This window comes from Pongo pygmaeus, chromosome 19 (genome assembly GCF_028885625.2).
Source record: "Pongo pygmaeus isolate AG05252 chromosome 19, NHGRI_mPonPyg2-v2.0_pri, whole genome shotgun sequence".
In the NCBI taxonomy this organism is placed as follows: Eukaryota; Metazoa; Chordata; class Mammalia; order Primates; family Hominidae; genus Pongo; species Pongo pygmaeus.
The window spans coordinates 12,473,973-12,498,610 of record NC_072392.2 but is presented as its reverse complement, the minus strand read 5'-3'; positions in this window follow the sequence as shown (position 1 = coordinate 12,498,610).

Sequence of the window (24,638 nt, the reverse complement as noted above, 5' to 3'; positions counted from 1 at the left end):
ATGTAAGCTAGCCAATGAATGATCTACACCAAATCTAAATGATGGTGGCCTGTTGTCTAGGTATAACAACATATTTCTGGCAACCCAAATTAGCAAAACAAAAAAGTCTACTGGTAATTGAGGAGGTGATGACTCATCATTAATAATAGTGATTATAATAGACACAATTTATTAGTGATCTACATAATTTTTCTCCTGTATCATTTTATTATTCACTTCATTTACAAATTGAGGAAACAGCCTCAAAAAATGTAAATAATTGGCCTAACGTCACATAACCAGTAGGTAGTAAAGCTGGAATTTATATAATGATCCACCTCCCTCCATCTTTTTGTACCCCTCATGTTCCACACATATTAAGTGCTCAGTTAATATCAATAAAATGACCAAACAAATGTCTTTCCCTTCATCAAGACTCCAATATTTTCTAGGCATAAAGGAAAGAATTAAATCACTTTATCTTTTCTCTTCCCCTTACGTCCCCTGCCACCTTTATGTATAATGTTAAGCACCAGAAAATATACAGTGAAAACATATTAACAGTCTGGGAAATTAATCAAGTACAAGGAAGTACTTTAAAGAGATGTATTTGCATAAGACATCAAATGAAATGACTAATTATGATAGCCAAAAAGGTGCCAAAAATCCAAATTATACATATTATACAAATTATACATATAATGAGTCGGATGATTAATGGTTTAACATTTATACGGTCACACGCCATATAACGTCATTTAGGCCAACGACTGACCACATATACAATGGTGGTCCCATAAGATTATAATACTGTATTTTTACTGTTACCTTTTCTATGTTTAGATACACAAATATTTACCATTGTGTTACAATTGCCTGGAGTATTCAGTACAGTAATACGCTGTTCAGGTTTGTAGCCTAGGAGCAATAGGCTATACCATATAGCCTACGTGGGTAGTAGGCTGTGCCATTTAGATTTGTGTTAAGTGCACCCTATGATGCTCTCACAATGACGGAACTGCCTAACTACGAATTTCTCAGAACGTATCCCCATTGTTAAGTAATGCATGGCTGTATTAACAGCTTGTGACCTTTTTCCCAAATGTACACATTTGTGTTTTTTCACCATCTTTTTGCTTTTCTTTTTATTAATTTTTTTGAGCACTCGCATCAGCCTTAAGTATAAATTAAATCACACTGCGAGATCCCAGCTACTGGTTAGAATGTCCTGCCTTGAGTAAAGACAATTAAAAATGACGAGTCTAGTCCCAGAGAGATGCAGACAAGTGTCCAACCCCCATTATTTGTAATTTCCAGGAATCCACCCTGGCCGGTTCCTGCAGGGCCCCAGGCTGGCTGTGGAGCTGTTCAAAGATCTGCACCAAATTCCACTGCTGGAAAGGAAACCACAGATATCAGGGCGGCACTCCTCAATTAGATGTCTCTCAATCACCTTTTGATCCCAGGATCCTGACACTTTGCCTGGAGTCTTGCCAGAGCCCCAGCGTCTAGCTTTCGGAATACTCCACTCCTCCCGAGGCGAGCCTTTGAATGACAACATTTTGGTTACAGTACTTTAATGCTCTCATAAATTCCTCAGTTGTGGTTAGTGCAACAGACTATTTAGACATAGTCCACAAACTGTTTGGACTGCAGGGGTGGTTCTGGCATTCAGATTTTCAGACTGGTTCAGATAGTTTCAGATGGCTGAGGATGTTATATGTCTTTAGGAAGATTCTCGAATGGGCTTCCCTAATTAAAACATCATCTGAAAAGCAACCTGAAAAAAAAAATCAAGAAATTCACGCAGCATGGATGGTGTTAGGTCTTTTTGTGGCTTTCAAGTAAAACTACATAGTATGATTTTTGTCACAGGGAAAAAAAAAATTGCTCAGGGAGATTTGCTATGGCAGCAAAGAGGAATTACTAGACACGAGAGGGAATTAAAATGCTGTTGATTCCAGACCCTGGGGAGATATTGTTGCTTGCAGGTTTGTTTTATTTGGCTTGTTTGGTTGGGTTAAGAGGATTTTAGAAGAAGCCCTAGTCACTATCTAGGGCTGTGCTATGGCTACTGAGTCTTTGAAATGCGGCTAGTTGGGAAATAATGAATTCAATTTTTAAATTTACTGTTAATAAAATTAAATTTAAATATAAAAACTGTATCAGTTAAATTACTGGAAAACTTTCAAGTGTTTTTTGTTTAGCTTGGGTATGTCTCAATCTACTTCTATGACATTTCATGAAAAATAAATACAAATTGACTATTTCTGATGAAATTTAGCACTTACATTGAGAAGTCCAACAAATGTATACACACACACTGGATTTTAAAGGTTCAGTATGAAAAATTGTAAAATATTTTATTAATAGTTTATACTGACTCTGATAAAATGACAATATTGAATACATTGAGTTAAATACATAATTACAATTAATTTTATCTATTTCTTCTTGTTTTTTAAATGTGGCTACTAGAACAATTTAAAATCATACATGAAGTTCACATTCTATTTCTGTTGGAGTGCACTGATCTAAATCTTGCTGCTACCCCTGCTGATTTAAAATAACAGGCATTGCTTGCAGGAAGGATCATTTCTGGAAAAAGATACCTAGGAAATGGGGCCAGACGTGAACATCTTTCGATCCTATGGGCTGGGTCCTCTAATACTCTCGACAACTTTAAACCTGTTATCTAGAGTGATATGAAGGAATCCATGTTAAACCAAATTCATCTTATGCTAATTCAGTCATAATACAAATTCAGCTCTGAATCAAGTGCAGTTAGGGACTAGAGGCAATTCCCAAGAGTTTACAGGCTTCTAGAGCAAAACGTATGACACACAACAGATAGTGAGTAAGAGAAGGCAGTGCCACAAGACGCCAAAAAAAGCTATTACCAGATAACATAGAGGGTGCACAGCTAAATTTAAAGTTTTAAATAAACAGTGAATCATTTGTTTAGGATAAGTATGTCCCACGCAATACGAGGGTGTCCTACATTTTTTATTTGCTAACTCTGTAGCCCTAAGAAACAAGGGTTATAGAAAATTAGAGAGAAGATTTATGAACAGAAAAAGGAAAGTGACATATAGCAAATGGAAGTAAGGCACAGAAACAGCCAGATTGGTAATAGCTCTGTGTTTGCCTCATTTGAATCCAGTTTGAACACTTGGCCACCTTTGATTGGCCAAAACTCAGTGACTGGCACAAGTGTAGGTTACAGTCTGTTTACACATCCGGTTAGGTTACAGCTCTCTATGTCCAGAGGAACATTTAAGCCAAACTTAAAATACATAAGGAGGCAGCTTTGGCCTAAACTTAGTTTAACAGTAAACAACAATGCATATCTTGCCTTTGTACTGCTGTCTTCACTTGTGGATAAGACCTAAATTCTTCTAGGTCTCTGTGCAGTGTAGAGATGAAAGAAAACAGAGAAAACAGTACAGCTTATACCTTTGCATTTGAGACTTTTCTCTGTGTCCACATGCTGTCATGGGTGGAAGTCATGTGTTACTGTAGAAATGAGTTTTTAGTAGCAGCCAGGCTGTAGGAGTTCGTGGATCAGAACCAGACAGACAGATTTAAACTGTCATAGGACCTATACTGAAAGAAGAGGGGGGAAAAAATCACAATACTAAAAAGTACCATGATCTTCTCCTCACCAGGGCCAGAGATCTGGGGATCGCCAGAAGATTCTCTCTGTAGTGAAAACATCACATTGGACAAGACCTAAGAATTCACTTGCCATCTTCATGCCTCCAACACTTTTTCCCATTTTAAGCTTGAAAGTGGGGAAGTCACTTATGAGAAATCAGAGTGGAAGCGGGGAAGTAACCTGTTCTGTACCCACAGACACACAGAGCCCAGAAAACCTCACGGTAACAAGGAAAAGAGGATGTCCCAAGCATTCTATTTACTGTCATTTATCTGGCAAAATGGAACCTTATCCCTGGGATCTCAGTCCTGGGATTCCAAAAGGACTAATTGCTGAAAGGCATTAGCTCACATAATTTGCCCAACCTCAGAAATACCTCCTTGCCCTCCCAGATAGGCCACCTTCTACCCTCACTAGCAACCCTGCTTACTTAACCATCTCTGCTGAAGTTGAGCGGGTTATCTCACTTAGAATCCCAGGAGAATATTGCATTTCAGTCAAATATTTGAGCCGACTGGTTTATTTCACTTACGTAATTCTTGCCATTGGACTTGCCATAGCCAGAATTTTTCCAGTTATTTCAGAGGAGGGCCACAGAAACCTCGTTTTAATTTAGAACTGTAATTAGGATATATGAAGTGGTTGAGGGTAGGATCATGTTAAAATAAATCAAACAATTCCAGATGAAGCCTTCCTACGTACTTGATTTTCTGAGTCATTCTAATTACTACTTTGGTGGCCCATTGTCATAGCACGCACCAGGCTGCAGGCTTTTGAGTTTTCATTCAGGAAATGCCTACAGTGACTAGACTGCAAACCGAAGAGATTGTGAAACATCGTTAAAAATTTTGAAGCCACATTGCCTCATCCATTTATCCCAAAGGAACATATATAACAGATCTGTAGATATTTGAATGTGAATATGGAAAACTTCTTAATGATAAAGGATATGTAAGTATGTGGGTAAATTTATATAAATGTTGACTCTATCAATAAATATTAACAATGTTTTGGTGAAGTTCAAAATTTGGAAAGAATCAAAATGCATGACAATAATGGGATATAAGTCAAAGGATAAAAACAGTTAAAGGGTTCAATGGTTTTTGCCTTGCCCAGGAAGGGAATAAAATATCAGTTAATATTAGATTTTGATAAATTATAAATATGTGATGTCATCCGTAGAGTAACCACTAACTCTTGTCTCCAAGATAAAACAAGGATTAAAATGGAATAAATAGAACAAGACAAATAACACAGATTAAGATGGCAGTTTGAAATTCAAATGTATCAGTAATCACTAATTGTAACTGGACTAAATGTTCCAATTGAAAATCAAAGATTATCATACTAGATAAAAGCTTGATGATATTTAAATGAATTCCATCCAACCAGAAGGACACAGGCAGGTTTAAAGAAGGCAGATGGACAAAGGTATGTCATGCAAAACACTGACCAAAATAAAGTTGGTGTAGCTATATTAATATCAGATTCTTCTTTTAGACAAAAAGTACTGTTAGAGTGCAGAGGGACGGTTCATAATGATAAATATTTCAGTTCATCAGAAAGAGATAATTCTGGATTTCTATGCAGCCATACGGGAGAAAAAACACATCTATTTCACAGTCCTAGAACAAGCAGGTTAAGAGTTAATAAGGAATAGACTATTTGAGGGACACTAGCAGCAACCCTGACCTAATGGACAATATACAGAATTGTACGTAGCAACTGCAGGATACACATTCTTGTAAGGATGCATGGAACATTTACAAAAATCTATAATTTGTTGATCAACAAAGGATGTTTCATTGAATGTTATTTCTTGGCTGTCCCAACTCTGCCTTATACAATAGCTCTTATTAGATACATGTTAAAACCCCTGAGTCACCTTTCTTTCATTGTAACTTTTCTTGTTTTCAAGTGACTTTGATGCTGTATTCTAGGTTATTTTCTTAGTATGATCTTCTAACTCAATAATTCTTTTTTCAGTTGTGTCAAATCTAGAATTTAACTTGCCTGGTGAATTTTTAATTTCAAAGAATCTTTTTTACTTCTAGAAACTTGGGGGTGGGGGAACTCCTTTGAATTAGAAAACATGTATCTGTGCTCCACAACCATGTAAACATCCACGTGGATCAGAAACCGAATAGCACTAAACAGCCAAGTGCAACCTCTCAGGCAACCTCGACAACCATGATAAAGCAGAAAGAGGACAGATGGTTTTGTGCGATAGAAGGCGCAGAGAGTATCTCAAATAGCCTCTCAGAGTCCTAGGGTCTCCAGGTGAAATGAGAGGCACTGGAGTTAGCTGGGTAAAAGGTTATGGACCTAAAGGGGTCTCATTGCCAGTAGGAGAAGATGCTATTACAGAAAATAGCATGGACTGTGTAGCTCTGGAGGCTGGATGGGATCATTAGAATGACAGACACCCACAGGGAGGGATGTCCACGAAGCATAGAACATTCCAGTGAATGCCATGCTTAGGACAGACGAAAGGTGTGGGGCAGATGCATCCCACCCTAGTCCCATATTGTTCTTCTATGTGCAGTCCTCAGGACTTCGGTGCCATCAAGGACAGAGGAGGGTCTGAAATCCAGAATTAAGTGATTTATACTGAAATGGATCTTCTGAGAAATGACGAAGTTCTATTTTTCTCTGCCAGCAGGAGAAATGGAGTATTGAGATAGAAACTAAGTTAAATTATAGAAAAAATAAAGCTGGATCTTTTGTACATTTCCAGCTGAGTTTTGTGGATGTACAATTTTATTATAAATTCAGAAGCATTTTAGGATGGAAAGGGACTTCCCATGTCACCACGTTCCACCCATCATCACAAAGACAAGGGATCTAAGGAATGCAGGCCACAAGTGAGGTGAAGCATGAAGCAACAATTCCAAGGTCACCCGGCTGCGTTATAAAAGAGTAAGGACCTAGACCTGAGATTCCTGTTAAGTAACTTCTCAGTCCTAGACTTTTTAGTCTGCACTAATAGCAGATTCCCTTTACTCTTTCATCCTCCTGATTCTGCCATCTAGAATTATTTTCATTCTGTTAATTTCCATTGCATTACCATAACTGTGCGACTAAGTTTCTGGTTCTGATAAGTGAGTATACTATACATAGATGAGTGGTTCTCAAACTTCACTGTGCAATTTTCTAAAGAGCACATTGAAACACAGATTCCTGGGCCCCACCTTCTGGGGTGGGGCCTGAGAACTTGCATTTCTAACAAGTGTCAAGGTGATGCCTCAGCTGCTGGTCTTGGGACCACACTTAGAACCACTGTCCCAGACTCTTCCTCTTGAAGGTGGCTTCTCTTCCCTACACACTTTGGCTGCCTCTATAGTGACTTCCACTTAGGAAGTACTTGTTAGGTTTTCCTCAGACATTCACAATAGCATTATACTTTTTAAATTACTCTTTCATTTCACAATTTTCTTGGCTATTTTCACACTTTTTTCCCAAGGAGGAAATCTAGGTTTCTTCTAAATTCCAGTTCAATGTTACTTGAAATTGCACTGAAATTCAAGATCTGAGGGGAGAACAAATGTCTTCTCACTATTAGGTCCTGCTACCCGCTGAACAGGATGTGCTTCTCCATGGATTTCCATTTCATTCTAAGCTTGTCAAGAAATTTTATTGTTTTTTTTTCATCTGTACTTTTATTTTGAAGCTTATTCCCAGGCAGTTTATATTTGTGATTGCTTTAGTGATTAGGATCTTTTTCTACTATATTTTCTAAATACTTCTTAGTGGTAAATAGGGAAAGGCTTCTTATATTTATTTTATCTCTATGTTTTGAAGCTGGAGATTTCATTTGAAGCTTAATACATAGTACTTTTCAAAAAGTCCCCTATTTTCTGGGAGGGGGTACACTCACTTTTTGTAGAAGTCATAGTTCAAAATGTATTTTTAAAATAAACCTTATTACTTTTATTAATATTTTTCCAAATTATTCCTTATTCTTTAATTACTTTGAGATAGACATGCCTCTATAAATTTCTCCTTGTACTTCTAAGAGTTTTAGCTTTATGTATATTTTAAGCACTGATTTTGGCACAGAAAGGTTTACTGGTGTTCTATCACCACACGAACTTCTAGTTTTTACACACTCAAATAGTGTCCTTCATCTCAGTCTCATCAGATGATCTCATTCTTAAATTCTACGTAGTCCTCTATTAATATTATAATTCATGTTTTTCCTTTTTGCTTGCATTTGCCTTGTTACATTTTTATATGAATTTGTTTTAGGTATGTCTTAAGTAAATAGAAGATAACTGGACTTTGCTTTATTAACATACAAATTTGAGGATCTCCTCTAGAATAACTGAGTTTATCTCATTTCTAGTTACTCTTGTAAATACTATATTTGGTCTATGTCTTCTTTCCTTTCTGTTTTTGCAGCTTGAGATTTCTCTTTACTTTCTTTTTTCTTAAGCAGACAAAGCTTTTTTTAAAAAAAGAAAAAATTTTCCTTTTCTCTGACGAATTATCTTTAGGCTTTTAAAATATATTCTATAACCTATCAGTTTGCAAATTATTGAATTAAGGAACTTGTATTTTTTCAGTCACCCTAATATAAGCAAAATATTTAACGTATGTTTACATTTTCTTTTCTCCATTCACATCTTGGTCTTTGTTAATGTAATATGGTTTTATAGATTGAGATTATTCATATCACTTTTCATTAAAAAATTTTATCTTCTTTTGTGAGGACAATGGTCATTTGCATTCAGTTTTATGACAGGTTTACAATTATTTGGATCTCTCTTCAGCTTAATTTGTTTCAGTGCACACTGCCAATACTTTTATGATTATTTTTCCCAGCTTCAAACTGATTTTGAGTTTACAGTTGGTTGCAATACTTCTTCAAGGAACTCTTTTCCAGGAAGGGTATATGCCTAGTATCTTCTGACTCCTTTCTTTTGAGGGTGTATTTCTGTTGCCTTCACATATGAAAACCCAGCTTAACACTATAAAATCCTTGGATCACACAACCTTTTCTTCTCAGAATTGCTTTGAGGTTCCCTGTTGTCTTCTGGCATTTAAGGCCAAGAAGTTTGACAAATCAGCCTAACTTTTACTTACCTATGGATGGATTACGTTTAAAACTATTTTCTTATATAGAAGTTGAAATTTTCTTCATCTATATAAAGAGTTTTATAAAGATTGTGTCTTGGTGTAAATCTGAGTGAAACACACTGAGCATAATTCTGTATGGATAACTCTTTTTTGGCTCAGAGGATGTCTTTCCATAGTTAACAATATTGTATACCTGAAATTTACTAAGAGGGTAGATTATAAGTGTTCTCACTGAACACACAAAAAGTTAGAAATGTTCTTCTACTATAGCTTCAATTTTACCTTTTATAACATTTGCTATGTCTTTTAGGTACAAAGTACAGAAGGACAAATAAAAAGGCAAATATTTGGTATTTTGGAGCTTATTGTTAGTCTCATCTGCAAGATAGTCATTAAAAGAGTAATTTTTCCTTTAATTCTCATGACAGCAGAGTGAAGAAGATATGGTATTAATTGGGTTTACAGATAAGGAGACAGAGTCTCCAAGAGATTAGGCAAATTGCCTGAGCTGGGATTCAAACCCAGCCTAGTGAACAGGAGGGAGGAATACATTCAAGCCAGAAGTAATGACAGGTCCTGGAGGGGAAAAGCTTGATGTATTTGAGGAAAGAAAAGAGAACCTGTGACTGAAGACGAGGGACCAAGGGGTGAGTGGCTAAAAGCTAAAGAAATATATTGGAGCCATGCCCTTGCTGGGAAATTTGCAAATTTGGCCTCTGTGGCATCATTTTTTATTGCTCTTTACTGCCTTGGAGGCTGATTTTAATTCTGCTACTACGTCTTTAATTTCTTGCACATCGTCTATATCCCAGTTTCTATGTCTTGAAAGCAATTCCATCTTCTTCTCTTTCGCAAATTTTATTGCTCAAACTCAAGTTGCCTTTATCTCAATCTATTCAGTCTTTCTGATGAGGCACGCAGAGTATGGCGTCTTTAACCAAGTTGCGAAAGCTAAATAGTTGTCTGAATTTTCACATGGATTCTGCATGAGATAATATTCAGATGCTTCTTCTTAGTCATCAAAATGCTGTCTTTTTCTATTGTGCTAGAGTATAGTTTTAATGCACTCCTTGTTAAACTTTTGGCAATGTTGCAAACTTCACATCCTTGAACAAGAAAAACCCATCCAGACTCAATTCTCACATGGAGATTAGGTGAAAGGGTGGATCTTGGTCTTATTATCTGTACACTCTGTTATGGTAAATCCACTTCCAAACTCTAGAGCTTATAAAGTATTTTTATGCTGTAGTCTAATTTTTGGCTTCCAGCAGGTTGTCACGTGTATGTTTCCGTTCTTCTGTGAGAGCACCCTGTTCCATCACTCCTTACCACTTGGTTGTTGGGTTTCTGAACTGATGCAGTGCTTGCAAAGCCAAAATCCTCGGAATGCACAGCTCTTGAGATCTTTCCTAATTTCATTCTCACTTTACTCTGAGAGACGGCACCTCCTGATACAGCAGGCCACTCCAGTCTTCCCTGTGCAGGCCAGCTAGTTTCCTGTATTAATTAATTAATTAATTTAATTATTTATTTAGAGAAGGAGTTTTACTCTGTTGCCCAGGCTGGAGTGCAGTGGCACGATCTCAGCTCATTGCAACCTCCGCCTCCTGGGTTCAAGCAGTTCTCCTGCCTCAGCCTCTCATGTAGCTGGGATTACAAGTGCACATCACCATGCCTGGCTAATTGTGCATCACCATGCCCGGCTAATTGTTTTGTATTTTTAGTAGAGACGGGGTTTCACCATGTTGACCAGGCTGGTTTCAAACTCCTGACCTCAAGTCATCCACACGACTTGGCCTCCCAAAGTGCTGGGATTACAGGTATGAGCCACCGTGCCTGGCCCAATTGATGCTATGTTCACACTTATATCCTCTTGTCAAGTTGTTTTTCAATGTTATTCTGAATTATTTTCTTTATGTGGGTATTCACAGGAGGCTGCAAGCCTTCTACCACTTTCTATTCATGATGCATCTTAGTAAACATTTGAATTGGACAAGAGCACAAAGAAAGATTTTTGAGGACTGATACCTAACTTCTAATTCTTTATATTGTGAAAAGGAAAAAAGAAAAAAGAAACCTTTACAGTGTGAGGGGTAAACAAAGATTCAGTCAAGGCAATTTGGATTGATAACAGCTCCTCATGGTTATCTGGCCAAAGGTAACAGCTCCACCATATTCTGTCGAACCTAAATTTGTCAATGGGTTTAGAAACTATACAAATATAATTTCTTGATTTCTGCAAATGTGACTTATTCCTTCATTCTTTGTTGCTGCCTTTCAAACTCACAAAAATTCGAAGTGACACATCCCACCTGTTTCCTTCCAGCCAGGGATGATGCCTCATGATTGATCAGTATTATTGCATCTTTTACATGTAACATTTTTCTGATATCTGCAGTTTTCTGCCTTATGTTTCCTTTTTCACCCACCCCATTCTTCCTCCCTGGTTTTAGTGGCTCTTCTGATTCCAAGCGTCCATTTTGCAACTCCTGACTCCATCCAAGTCTCCTCAGTTGAAATCTGAAGAGATTATTTTGCAAGTGAGTCAGAAATCACTTCTTGTCAAACACGGTGCCAGAAAATGAGCAGTATCGTGCTCAGTGGGAAAGTATTTACTCTTTCTTTGCTCCTTGCAACTTGAAAGTAAATCCTTCTCTTTCCCTTCTTGGAATTTAATTTCCCAATCTCTATTCCAAAATTGACAAAGACCAGGAAGAGCATACAAGCGTTGGCTCCTCAGTCCCAGTAACATATCATATTTGTCACCTTTAATGTCCCTTAATGTCTTTGTGTCTTGTCTTTCTAATTTAGCTATGACTCCACTAGTAAAAATCATATGACTCATGTCCAAGTCCACATTTAGCAAAATTTCTAAAGCTTTGTTAGTGTGCAAGGCAATGAATATGAAAAGAGGTCTGCATTCTTTATTTGGATTAAGTTTAAAGCTTTTCAAATAACACCATCTGAAAATGTCACAGCATGACAAAGCAGCCATCCCTATAGGAGTCTACCCACAGAGTGCAGGACTCCGGGATAAAATACATTCTTTACCTTGCTGTCTTGTAAACTACTCATTCATTGCCACTTGCACGCTGGCCCCAGCAATTTTATACATGAATGAAATAAGGTAAAAATTAACAAGAAAATTCACAACAAGATTATTTTCAGATGGAACATAATCTAGAGGAGAAAGCTAAAATGTGCTGATTAATATAGGATAGAATGAATCAAGGGTCAATAACTTTTGGCCTGGGAGCCACATTTGACCTATTTTTGTAAATTAAGTTTTATTGGAACATAACCATGCTCATTCATTTACATATTGTCTATAAAACTGCTTTCCCATTGCAAAGACAGAGTGGAGTAGTTGCAATAGCCTAAAATGTTTACTATCTGTCCCTTTACAGAAAAAGTTTGCCCATCCCTGGGGTAAGCGATTGTTGGTTTCTACCCAGAATCCATTCCTCGCTTTCTCTTTCCTAACAAGATCCTGATTTGTCTATGTTCGATCTCTCCCCCATGCATCTCAGGTGTTTCAAAAGGTTATCACTGTCCCCCATCGGTGGGGGTGAGCCTGACCTGTCCAATGGGGGTCCCATCAAGCTTGCCACATTAACTGGAACAGGAGCTTGGGTCTCAGCCGCTCAGCACAAGGAAACCCTCCCAATCACAGGGATTCTTTCAAAAATGGTTATGGGACCTAATTTGAATCAATGAGGAAAAGATTGCTCAAGGTTTCTGGGCAATAAGCTTCTCTGCTTTTAATAGAGGCCCACTGGAAGAAGCACTCTCTCGTCTTCTGGGTGGTGGTGTGTGTGGTACCCTAGCCATGTTGCCACCAGGAGAAAACGTAGCCATCACAGAGAAGGGTACAGCTAAGAGAAATGCAGAGAAATAGATCTGGAGTCCAGCTTTAGCTCACCTTGGAAGTTGCCTTATTTCTGGATTTCCAATTATTTGAGACAATTAATTACTCTTAAGCTAGTGTGAGTATTGGGTTTTCTGTTATTTGCAACATAATAATTTTTAACCAATAGAAATATTTTCACTCCATTTACCTAGTGTCATAAGATGTGGTGTTAATCTTATTTATTTGTAGGCCTAAAAATGTCTTTATGTCTGGACAGAACTACCTTCCATTTCTTTCTACCAATAGCTCTTAGTAGCTGCCTCTTAGAGTTACTGCTCAGCATTTTCTTAAAGAAGGAGAGAGAATCCCTCAAAACTCGTGGTGGTCACTATTCTTTATGATGCCTTTTGGTATCCTTTACTCTGTCATAGTTCTTGCTACTACTATTTCTTGCTTAGAGGGTAGAAAATCTCTGTGTGATATTTCATTGCAATTCTTCATTAGCTTCCTATTTTTTGTCCTCAAAACTATCCAACAATCTTAATAAGGTTTATAAGACCCTCCACGCTCTGTCCTGTCTGGTGCCCTGGCCTCATCCTGGACCATTGTGTCCTGCTCACTCTACTCTTTAGTGCACCACTTTTTCTATTAGTTTCTCTAAGGAGCCATATTCTTTTGTGTCTCCGAACTGTTCTCTGCCTGATATACTTCTTTCCCCATTTTCACCTATATCATTCTTGTTCATCCTTCAAATCTCAACCCAATGGTTGTTTCCTCAAAGACGGCTTGACTGATCGCGAAGACTGGTTTAGCTCCCCGTGTTACCTGCTCCCATCCACCACAGACTTCCCATTTCACAGCCCTCTAACTTACAGCCATTTATTCAAAATCTATATTCATAGTAGACAATGAGCTCCAGGGAGGCTGAGACCAGGACCTTTTCTTCGCTCACTGCTAGGTCCCAAGTCCTCAGCACTGTACCTGGCACAGAGCTGGCCCTCAATGTATAGAACTCCTGACTACATACATAGTTTTGACCATTTTTAAAGTTACAGAAAACACCAATGTTTAAATGCAGAGTACACTTCTGGTGACTCATGTCTACTGACTTGAAGAGAATGTTGGATAAACACTAATAAATTCTTATTCTCTGACTCTGTTTTCTAGAAAACATGCAGAACATCAGCTTTAAAATCTGACAACCATTTCTATCTTAAAATACAGCAGGATCTCCAACAGGCCCTCAGAATGTACTATCTCGAACTTCTAAGCTTCTACAGAGTACATTTTAATAATTTCAGTCTTCTGATGGGAAAACCGAGATTGAAGAGGATAAGTAACTTAACTTGCTAATGACGTGTAAATCTTAAGCTGCAGACATCACCATCACAGATCACCCAGGTTGATTTTGAAACCTAGAGAGTAACTTCTCCCCAGGTAGACATGGGTGAAGACTTTGTGGCCACTTGGGTCACCATGATTCCAGGTGTACATTCTGTCTGTCTCTGTGTTTGTGTGTGTGTTTGTGAGTGTGTGTGTGTGCACACACATGCTGCTATGGCCAAAACTGTGTCCCCCAAAATTCATATGTTGAGGCTCTAATTCCCAATGTTACAGTATTTAGAGAGGGGGCCTTTGAGAAGTAATTAGGTACAGATGAGTTCCTGAGGATGGGTTCTAATGATGGAGTCAGTGCCCTTACAAGAAGAGATATCAGACAGCTCTCCTTCTTTCTCTGAAATGTGAAGGCAGAGTAAGCAGGCTGCTATCTGCAAGCCAGGAAGAGAGCCCTCACCAGAACCTAACCCTGCTGGCACCCTGATCTCAAACTTACAACCTCCAGAATGGTGAGACAATAAATTTCTGTTGCTTATGCCATCCAGTCTACAGTATTTTGTTATGGCAACCCAAGCTTACAAAGACACCTGAAGTGAATGAAGTCTATGTCTCATCTCCAAAATATCTCTTAAATTTCTTAGATCCTTTATTCACTTTCATTGTTTCCACTGGAGTCCAATCTTCCATCATCTTTCCTGGACAGCTATAAACATGTTAGCCCTCCTCTTAATCAGATTCTTACATGGCAGCCAGAGAGCTATAAATCTGATATTGTTTAACCCCATGCCTAAATCATTTCAAAAAACTTCTCATCACTCTTAAGAAAAAAAATTCCTGATAAAATTATCAATATGTAGACCAAATTCTGGAATAAAAATCAAGACTTAAAAAGTCTTTTAAAGTCAAGACTTAAAAATGGTTGAATGCATTCAGAAAACAGAGCATCACTCATTTTTATATCAACTAATTTCATAAGATGTTTGAGTTGAAAATTTTACAAAAGATTGTAAATTTCAGTGATGAGAGAGGTACAGTGGCTGCCTCAGTTTTAGTCTAAGCTGCTTTAACCCCCAGATCTCATATGTATGAGGACATCCTCCTGTGGGTCAACCAGATGTCAGTTTTCCTGAAGACAGGAGAAGCTCGTTGAGTTAGAGGTCATTTAACGGAAAAGAGGAAACAGGAAAATAGGCTTCTTTCATTAATTTTTTTTTAAAGGTACTAAGTCAGGACAGGGCCTGAAGGAGCAGGGTCATTCTGAGTTTAGCAGTTTGTCTGTCACTCAGCCAAACCAGGTATGCCATCAGTCCTGTGTTCAAGTCTTTTTTTGAATAGGGGGACAATAAATGAAAAGAGGATGAGCCACTTCAACATAATCTCTTGAGAAAATGGAGCACAGAGAGTCACAGATCAGGTCACTGCCAACAGAGTGTAACTCAAAAGAGGGCTAGACCTCTCCTCCACTTCTTTCTTTCTTTTTCTTTTTTTTCTTTTTTTGTTTGTTTTAGATGGAGTCTTGCTCTGTTGCCAGGCTGGAGTGCAATGGCATGATCTCAAGCGATTCCCCTGCCTCAGCCTCCCAAGTAGCTAGGACCACAGACGCACGCCACCAACCCCAGCTAATTTTTTGTATTTTAGGAGAGACGGGGTTTCACCATGTTGGCCAGGATGGCCTCGATCTCCTGACTTTGTGATCCGCCCGCCTCGGCCTCCCAAAGTGCTGGGATTACAGGCATGAGCTACTGCACTCAGCCTCCTCCACTTCTTTCTATGCCTTAGGCAGCGCTAGTACCTTGACAAGGGGGACAGTGGTGCTTGGCAGGAGATACTTGTGCACGGTAGGGTGGTAGATGCTACCATGTAATAGTAACATCCAGCAGATGACAGGCAGAGGATAGTGGAACCCAGAGGGAGATAAAAGTGCCTGGTAGCAATAGATCTGGGGCTGGAAACAAGAGGGAGAAGGAAAGGCAAGCTCCAGGTGGCAACTGATCAGTTAACTCATGTATGAAAACACGGGAGAGACAGCACCATAGCATAGTCGGAGTGGATTTTCTAGGATCTGAAGACTTATTGATGAAAAGATCACAGGAAGAAAGGAAGGGTTGAATATGAGCTCCTTTTTTTTTTTTTTTTTTTTTTTTGTGAGACAAGAGTCTCCCTCTGTCACCCAGGCTAGAGTGCAGTGGTGCCATCTTGGCTCTCTGCAACCTCCGCCTCCCGGCTTCAAGCAATTTCCTGCCTCAACCTCAACCTCCCGAGTAGCTGGGATTACAGGTGCCAGCCACTATGCCCGGCTAGTTTTTGTATTTGTAGTAGAGACAGGGTTTCACCATCTTGGCCAGGCTGGTTTTGAACTCCTGACCTCATGATCTACCTGCCTCGGCCTCCCAAAGTGCTGGAATTACAGGCAAATGTAAGTCCTTAAAAAAAGGTTTTCACTTTTGGTGCAGTTAATGAAACAATAGTATGCATGGATGGGCATCATGGTAAGAGATTAAAACAAGTGAACGTGGAATATGGAAAATTCCTCCCTTCCCCTTAAAAATCAAATGTTTCCTTTTGATGTCATTAGTGTGTGATGCTTTAATAAAATAATTTTAATAATATAATTAAATTATTTAAATGCTATAGGCAATAATACAGTCTGGGGAAGTGGGACTTGTAATTGGAGTGAGGAGTGACGAAAGTGGGTAAATCGGACAGAACAAACTCGAGGAGATTTTTATAAATCCCGATGGAAGTAAAGAGAAGCTGAGTTTCCAGGGAGAAGCATGGGTGAGAAGCCCACAAGCAGAAGTTGAGAGCTGGATTGTGCTGTGCCTGCTCTGAAATTGTAACTAAGATAACAGTGGCAACCAATATGGAACAGCCATGCCTTCCTTTAGGTGGATTTGTGAGAAAGGAGTTTTACAGCAATGTCTAAAATAACTTGGTTGCCTAAATATTGTATCAACTATTAGTAACACTGAACTCTGTTCAACATTCTTGGAAAATTTTCATTCACATAATAGAAATACAAGCTGTGACACGGGTGATATGCCAACGCAGTAAACCCCATCGGATCTGAGAGCCTCAACTTCATTTGGGCAGAGGATAGTCTTTGAAAAATTAGACAGGGATTTGGTGATGTACAAATTCAAGTGATGTGACAGATTTATGTGACTTATAATGATTCGTGGTTTTGAAATGTAACATGAAATGCCAGACTGCGAGTGTCTGGAGACCACCAGCATCGAAAAGGCCTCTCTATAAGAGCTGCCGCATTATTTATGTTAAGTCCGGTTTTGCACATTGAACAGTTTTGTTTTCAAAGTGAAGGCCAAGATCCTCGATTTCTAAACCAGAATGCTACACTGACCCCAGAGACATTTGCTTTCTTTACACACCCAGCCTTCACTGACTCGACGGTTGAATTTGGGCAGAAGAACACCACACACACTGCTTGCTTGCAGTTGTTTGACTTTATTTTATTTACAAATCATAAGCACATTTGGGCTGCTGAGCACTTCTCTCACTGAAGGCTCTTGCCAGCCCAGAGCAGATGGAGACACAAATCAGGCCCTGTCTCCCTTCCTCTGCACGTGGCCACACAGAGGGTTTTGTGTCTCGGGTCTCTTTGTGTCCTGTAGATATTTGCTCCCTTCCCAAATGTGCATGAGGCTTCAGAGGGACCAACATCCTCCACTTTGGGGCCAGAAGTAGAGTAACTCATGGCCATGGAGGAATTTGTGCCAGATGTGGGTTTTCTTCCCTTTAGCTCCTCAATTATTCCTGGAATATCAGGCCATTCAAATGTTATGCATTTTAATCTTTGATTATTTCCAACTCACCACTCAAACTGTGTACTTGCCTTTCTTGGGAGGTATAAGTATTTTACCCTCAGTAGATATTCCAGGGCTTTGATTTGCTTTAATGACATTGTTCAAAATAGAAAATCTTATATGGTGAGTTTTCTTTTTTCCTACTTGCTTTAGATTTTTCAAGTCAATTTTATTAAGGCATAATTTACATACAATATAATGTACAATATGATGTACATACAATTTACATGCAATATAATGTATAATTTACATTACACAAAATATACATAATTATACATTACATACATATATGTATGTCATAATTACATATATAATAAATACATATATATGTATGTAATTATACATATATTGTATTCAAAATAGAAAATCTTACATGGTGAGTTTTCTTTTTTCCTACTTGCTTTAGGTTTTTCTTTTTAAGTCAGTTTTATTAAGGCATAATTTACATACAATATACATAATTATACATATATAATTACATATATGCATGTAATACATATATATGTAATTATACATATATTGTATAATTATACATATTATACATTATACATATTATACAATTATACATATATTGTATAATTACATACAATATACATAATTTACATACAATATAATGTATAATTTACAGTGTACAGTTTGACGAGTTTTGAAAAATATATAGACCCATGAAACTACTATCACAAGATCTACAATATTTCCGTATCCCTTGAAGGCAACCACTGGTCTCTGTTGCCACTATTGAGTAGATTTATCTTTTCTAGGTATGCTATAAATGGATTCATAAAGTGTATATTCTTTGTGTCTGAATTCTTTCATTGCATATAGTGTCTTTGAGTTTCATCCATGTGTTTTCATTTATCAGCAGTTCCTCTTAATTGTGAGATAGTATTCTATTGTATGAATATAGCATAATTTATTTATTCTTTCACCTGTGAATGGGTCTTTGGATTGTTTACTGTTTGGGGTTATTATGGATAAAGCTGCTAAGAACATTTGTGAACAAGTTTTTTTTTTATAGACTTTTTCATCTCCCTTGGGTAAATGCCTAAGAGCAGGTTCATATGGTGTCTGTATATGTAACTTTGGAAGAAACTCCAAACAGATTTGCAAAATGGTTCTGCCATTTGGCACTCCCTCCAACCGCGTGTGTGTTTCACTTGTACCACATGTTCACCAAAACCTGTTTAGTAAATTGGAAGCCAGATGTTTTAAAACGCTAAAGTTTGTGTATAAACAATTGACTCCTCCTTAATACTGGATTGCTGTCAATTTCTACCTCTAGGTTTGTACCTAGTAAATACTATGGATGCATTTTTTAAAATAAATACTTTGTTAATTACATTTGATATGTCTTATATCATTTCTCGTTGTGGGAACTCTGAAAGCACCATACATCCTAGTCTCTGACTTACTGACTTTAGTTTTTGTACAGGCTTGGTGTGGCCTCAAGTTCCCTGGTATATATATACAAGTGCGTAGAGAACAGTGGCTAAAACATAGTAGGTTCTCATAATAATTTGTTGAATAAATGAAGAATGAATCTTCTGAAAACTTCTACCTTGAAGTGTGTCACACTGTTGTAAAGAACAACAACTGTGTAATTATCTGAAATGCCTTGTCTGACAAATTCAACCATTTGGAACAAGAACCAGGGAGAAAAAGAAATAAACAAACAAAAAAACCCCAGAAATTAAAAAAAAATTAAAACAACATCAGATGTAGCCAAAATAGATGCCATATTTTCTTATGCTTCAATTGTAGGCGACTCATCAGTCTCTTAGTTTATAGCTAATTTACTCTAGAATTTTGTATTATCTTCAAAAAGCAGTTTGGGGGAGGGGAATAAGTGCCATTTGAACAATAGTAAGCCTTCCAAACTATGAACATGACAAATATCTCCATTTATTTAGGTCATATTTTTATCAGTGTCTTGTAGTTTTCAGTACAGAGATCTTATGCACCTTTCATTAAATGTATGACTACTTAGGTTTTTAATTTTATTGTGAATAGTATTTTAAAAATTCAGTTACTATTTGTTCATTGTTGTTTTACAGACCGACAATAGATTTTTGTATACTGATCACGTATCTTACAAACATGAGTTTATTTAATTGTTCTTGTATTTTTCATAGATTCCTTTGGATTTACTACATATACAAGTATGTTATCTGAAAATAAAGACAGTCTTCCATCCCTGTTTCCAATGTTTATGTATTTTATTTCTTATGTTATTGCACTGAGTAGGACCTCAAACCTAATGCTTAACGGAAGAGGTAAATGTGGACATCCTCACTCTGCCACCGATCATAGGGGAAAAGCATTCAGTACTTAACCATTAAATATAATATTAGCCACATGTTTTTCTTGTGTGCTGTTTATCAAATTGGGGGAGTTCCCTTCTATTCCTAATTTGCTGAGAACTTTTATCATAAATGGATGTTGAGCTTTGCCAAATGCTATTTCTCCATCAATTGACATGACCATTTTATTTTCTTCATTTGGTTAATGTAGTGGATGACATGGATTGATTTCTTAAATTTTTTTATTTCAATAGCTTTAAAGGTACAAGTGGTTTTTGGTTACGTGGATGAATTGTATAGTGGTAAAGTCGGGGCTTTCAGTGTACCCATCACCTGAGCAGTGTACATTGTACCTAACAGATAATTTTTTCATCCCCCATCCCCCTTCCAGCCCCTATTCTGAGTCTGCAATGTCCATTATACCACTATGTATGTCTTTGCATACCCATAGCTTGGCTCCCAGTTATAAGTAGAACATGTGGTATTTGGTTTTCTGCTCCTGAGTTGCTTCACTTAGGATATTGACCTCCAGTTCCATTCAAGTTGCTGCAAAAGACATTATTTTACCTTTTTTGGGGCTGAGTAGTAGTCTATGGTTTGTGTGTGTGTGCGTGTGCACGCACATACTGAGCCATATATATATGATATGTATCAATCTAAATGTCCATCAACTGATGAGTGGATAGAGAAAATGTGTGTGTGTTTATGTGTATATATACATACATATACACTCACATATATACTTTATATATACACTATATATTAATAAGATATATATATACATACACACAATTTTCTTTATCCACTCATCAGTTGGATGAGCATTTAGGTTGATTCCATATTTTTATGACTGTGAATTGTGCTGTGATAAATATATGCATGCAAGTGACCTTTTGATATAATGACTTATTTTCCTTTGGTTAGGTATTCAGTAGTGGGATTGCTGGATTGAATGGTAGATCTACTTTTAGTTCTTTGAGAAATCCCCATACTGTTTTCCATAGAGGTTGTACTAATTTACATTCCCACTAGCAGTGAGTGTTTTTTTTCCAATCCATCTGTGCCAACATCTACTGTTTTTGACTTTTAATCATGGCCACCCTGCCTAGAGGGAGGTGGTATCTCATTGTGGTTTTAATTTGCATTTCCCTGATGATTAGTGATGAGCATTTTTTCCCTATATCTGCTAGCTATTTGTATATCTTCTTTTGAGAAATGTCTGCTAATGTCATTTTCCTACTTTTTAATGGGAAACTTTTTTGTTTGAATATCTTGCTTGGATATTAGTCCTTTGTCAGATGTATAGTTTGTGAATATTATCTCTCATTCTGTAGGTGTCTGTTTCTTTGTTGATTATTTCTTTTGCTGTCCAAAGCTTTTTAGTTTAATTAGGTCCTATTTATTTATTTTTGTTTTTTTGTATTTGCTTTGGGGGTCTTAGTCATAAATTATTTGCCTGGGCCAATGTCCAGAAGAGTTTTTCTTAAATTTTCTTCTAGAATGTTTGTGGTTTCAGGACCAAGATTTAAGTCTTTAATCCATTTTGAGTTAATTTTTAGATTTGGTGAAATACAGGGATTCAGTTTTATTCTTCCATGTGTGGCTACTCAAATTTCCCAGCACTATTTATTGAATAGGGTGTCATTTCCCCAGTGTCTGTTTTTGTCTGCTTTGTCAAAGATCAGTTGGTTTTATGTATTTGGCTTTATTTCTGGGTTCTGTATTGTGTTCCATTGGTCTATGTGTCTACTTTTATAGCAGCACCATGCTATTTTGGTTACTATAATGTTGTGGTATAATTTGAAGTTGGGTAATGTGATGTCTGCAAATTTATTATTTTTGCTTAGGATTGCTTGGTTATTTGGGCTCCTTTTTTTCCATATGAACTTTAGAATTTTTTTCTAATTCTGTGAAAAATGACATTGGTATTTTGATAGAAACTGCGTTAAATCTGTAGGTTTCTTTGAGCAGTATGGTCATTTTCACAATATGGATTCTTCTAGTTCATAAGCATGGGATGTTTTTCCATTTGTTTGTGTCATGTATGACTTCTTTCTTCAGTGTTTCACAGTTTTGTTTTGTTTTTTGTAGAGATCTTTCACCTTCCTGGTTATGTATATTCCTAGGTTTTTATTTTTTATTTTTGCAGCTATTGTAACTGACATCGACTTCTTGATTTGATTCTCAAGTTGGTTGTTATTGGTGTATAGTGGTGCTACCAATTTGTGTAAACTTGTTTTGTAACCTGAGACTTTACTGAATTTATTTATCAAACCTAGGAGTCTTTTGGAGGAGTCTTTAGGATTTTGTAGATATAAGATTCTATCATCAGCAAACAGAGATAGTTTGATTTTTTCTTTTCCAATTTGGTTGCCCTTTATTTTTTTTCTCTTGCTCAATTGCTCTGGCTAGGACTTCCAGTACTATGTTGAATAAAAGTAGTGAAAGTGGAAATCTTTGTCTTATTCCGATTCTTAGGGGAAATGCTTTTTAACTTTTTCCCATTCAGTATAATGTTGGCTGTGGGTTTGTCATATATGGCTTTTATTATTTTGAGATATGTTCCTTCTATGGTTAATTTGTTGAGGGTTTTTATCATAAGGTGATGATGGATTTTATCAAATTCTTTTCCTGTATCTGTTGAGATGATGATAATGTTTTTGGGTTTTTTTCTGTTTATGTAGTGAATCACATGTATTGAATTGTGAATGCTGAACCATTCTTGCATCCCTGGGATGAAACCCACTTGATCATGGTGAATTTTCTTTTTGATGTGCTCTTGGACTCAGTTTGCTAGCATTTTACTGAAGATTTTTGTTTCTGTGTTCATCAAGGATGTTGGTCTATAGTTTTCTTTTTTGTTGTTGTTGTTATATCCTTTTCTGGCTTTGGTATCAGGGTGATACTGGCTTCATAGAGTGAGTTAGTGAGGATTCCCTCCTTCTTGATCTTTTGAAATAGTTTCAGTAGGATTGGTGCCAATTCTTCTTTGAATGTCTGGTAGAATTCATCTGTGCTACTATTGCTAGTATCCCCGTGAAGACTTTTAAATTAATTCTACAAAGAGAAACGTTTTAAATAAAAAACAATTTACTATTGATGAAAGTCAAATTCCACTGGCAAATGGAAACTTTTCTAACTTAGGCTATTTGACCATATGTGGCATTTTTCTGTTATACAAATAACTGTGTATATGTATACACAAACACATTTGAAAATGATAAAGGCAGATCGACATTTTCAATGACATTTCTACCATGTTGCATCTGTCAGAAAAACACTGACATATTACACTAGATATCTATCTTGTCAATGCCCTAACAGCATTAGTTTTGAAACTTGAGACTTTACCGAATTTATTTATCAAACTTAGGAGTCCTTTATTTATCAAACCTAGGAGTCTTTTATGAAATCACCTCTTAACATTAACCTGTTGCTGGTGGATATTGTCATACATTTTACGACAAGCAATGTTGTGATGTTGAATTTTTTTTAACAGCGAATTTTCTAGATGGCTAGACATCATTGTATATACCTAATGTTTAGAACCAGTTTTGTTTGCAAAAAGCAATATAATAACTCTGTTCATTGGATCACTGGACTCAATTTTTAGTTTGTGGTATATGTAATATAAAATGTTCTTATGATAAAGTATCTAGTACCTTATCTCCACATATATAGATATATGGATTGATTTTTTGATGTTACACCTTTATATGCCTTGGATAAATTGTACTTGCCCATGATATATCAATCTTTCTATACATTGCCAAATTTTATTTGCTAATATTTTGGTAAAAATTTTATGTCTGTGTTTATGAAGGATATTGGTCTGTAATAATTTTTTCTTGTAATGCCCCTGCCTGGTTTTGTTTCCAGGGTTATACTTACAAAATAAATTGGAAAGCAAGCAGTCCTCCTCTAGTTTCTGAAATCATCTATGTTGAATTGATATTCAAAATCCTAGCTATCTGGGATTTTGCTTTTCTTCATAGGAAAGTATTTAATTACACAATTTTTAAAAGATAAATTACTAGTAGATTTGCTTTTAATTATTGTGTTAGTTATAGTAAGTTGCTTTTTACAAAAAAGTTGACCATTCTATCTAATTTGTCACATTTAATAGCTTATTTTTTCATTATTCTTATGTTTCATTCTTTATGCCTGTAGGATTTTATGTCTGTAGGATTTATAGTGGTGTCTGTTTTCTTATGTTTGTATTTAGGTATTCTTTTTTACTTGATCAGTCTTGTCAGGGAGTCATCAATTTAATTAATCTTTTCAAAGAATCAAACTTTGGCTTTGCTGATTTTTCTGTTTTTTTTTTTTTTAATCTGTTTTCTGTTTCAACTTCTCCTGTTATCTTTATTATATTCTTCCTTCTGCTTGTTTTAGGCTTAATATGCTCTTTTCTTTCTGGTTCTTCAAAGTAAGAGTATAGAGAACTGATTTTAAGTCTTTCTTCTTTTATTATACAATAGTTAAAGCTACAGTTTTCTGTGTATATACTAATTTAAGAATCCCACGAATATATTGTGCTATCATTATCATTCATTCAAAATATTTTCTGATTTCTCTTCTAACTTTTCCTTTTCAACTCATGTATTATA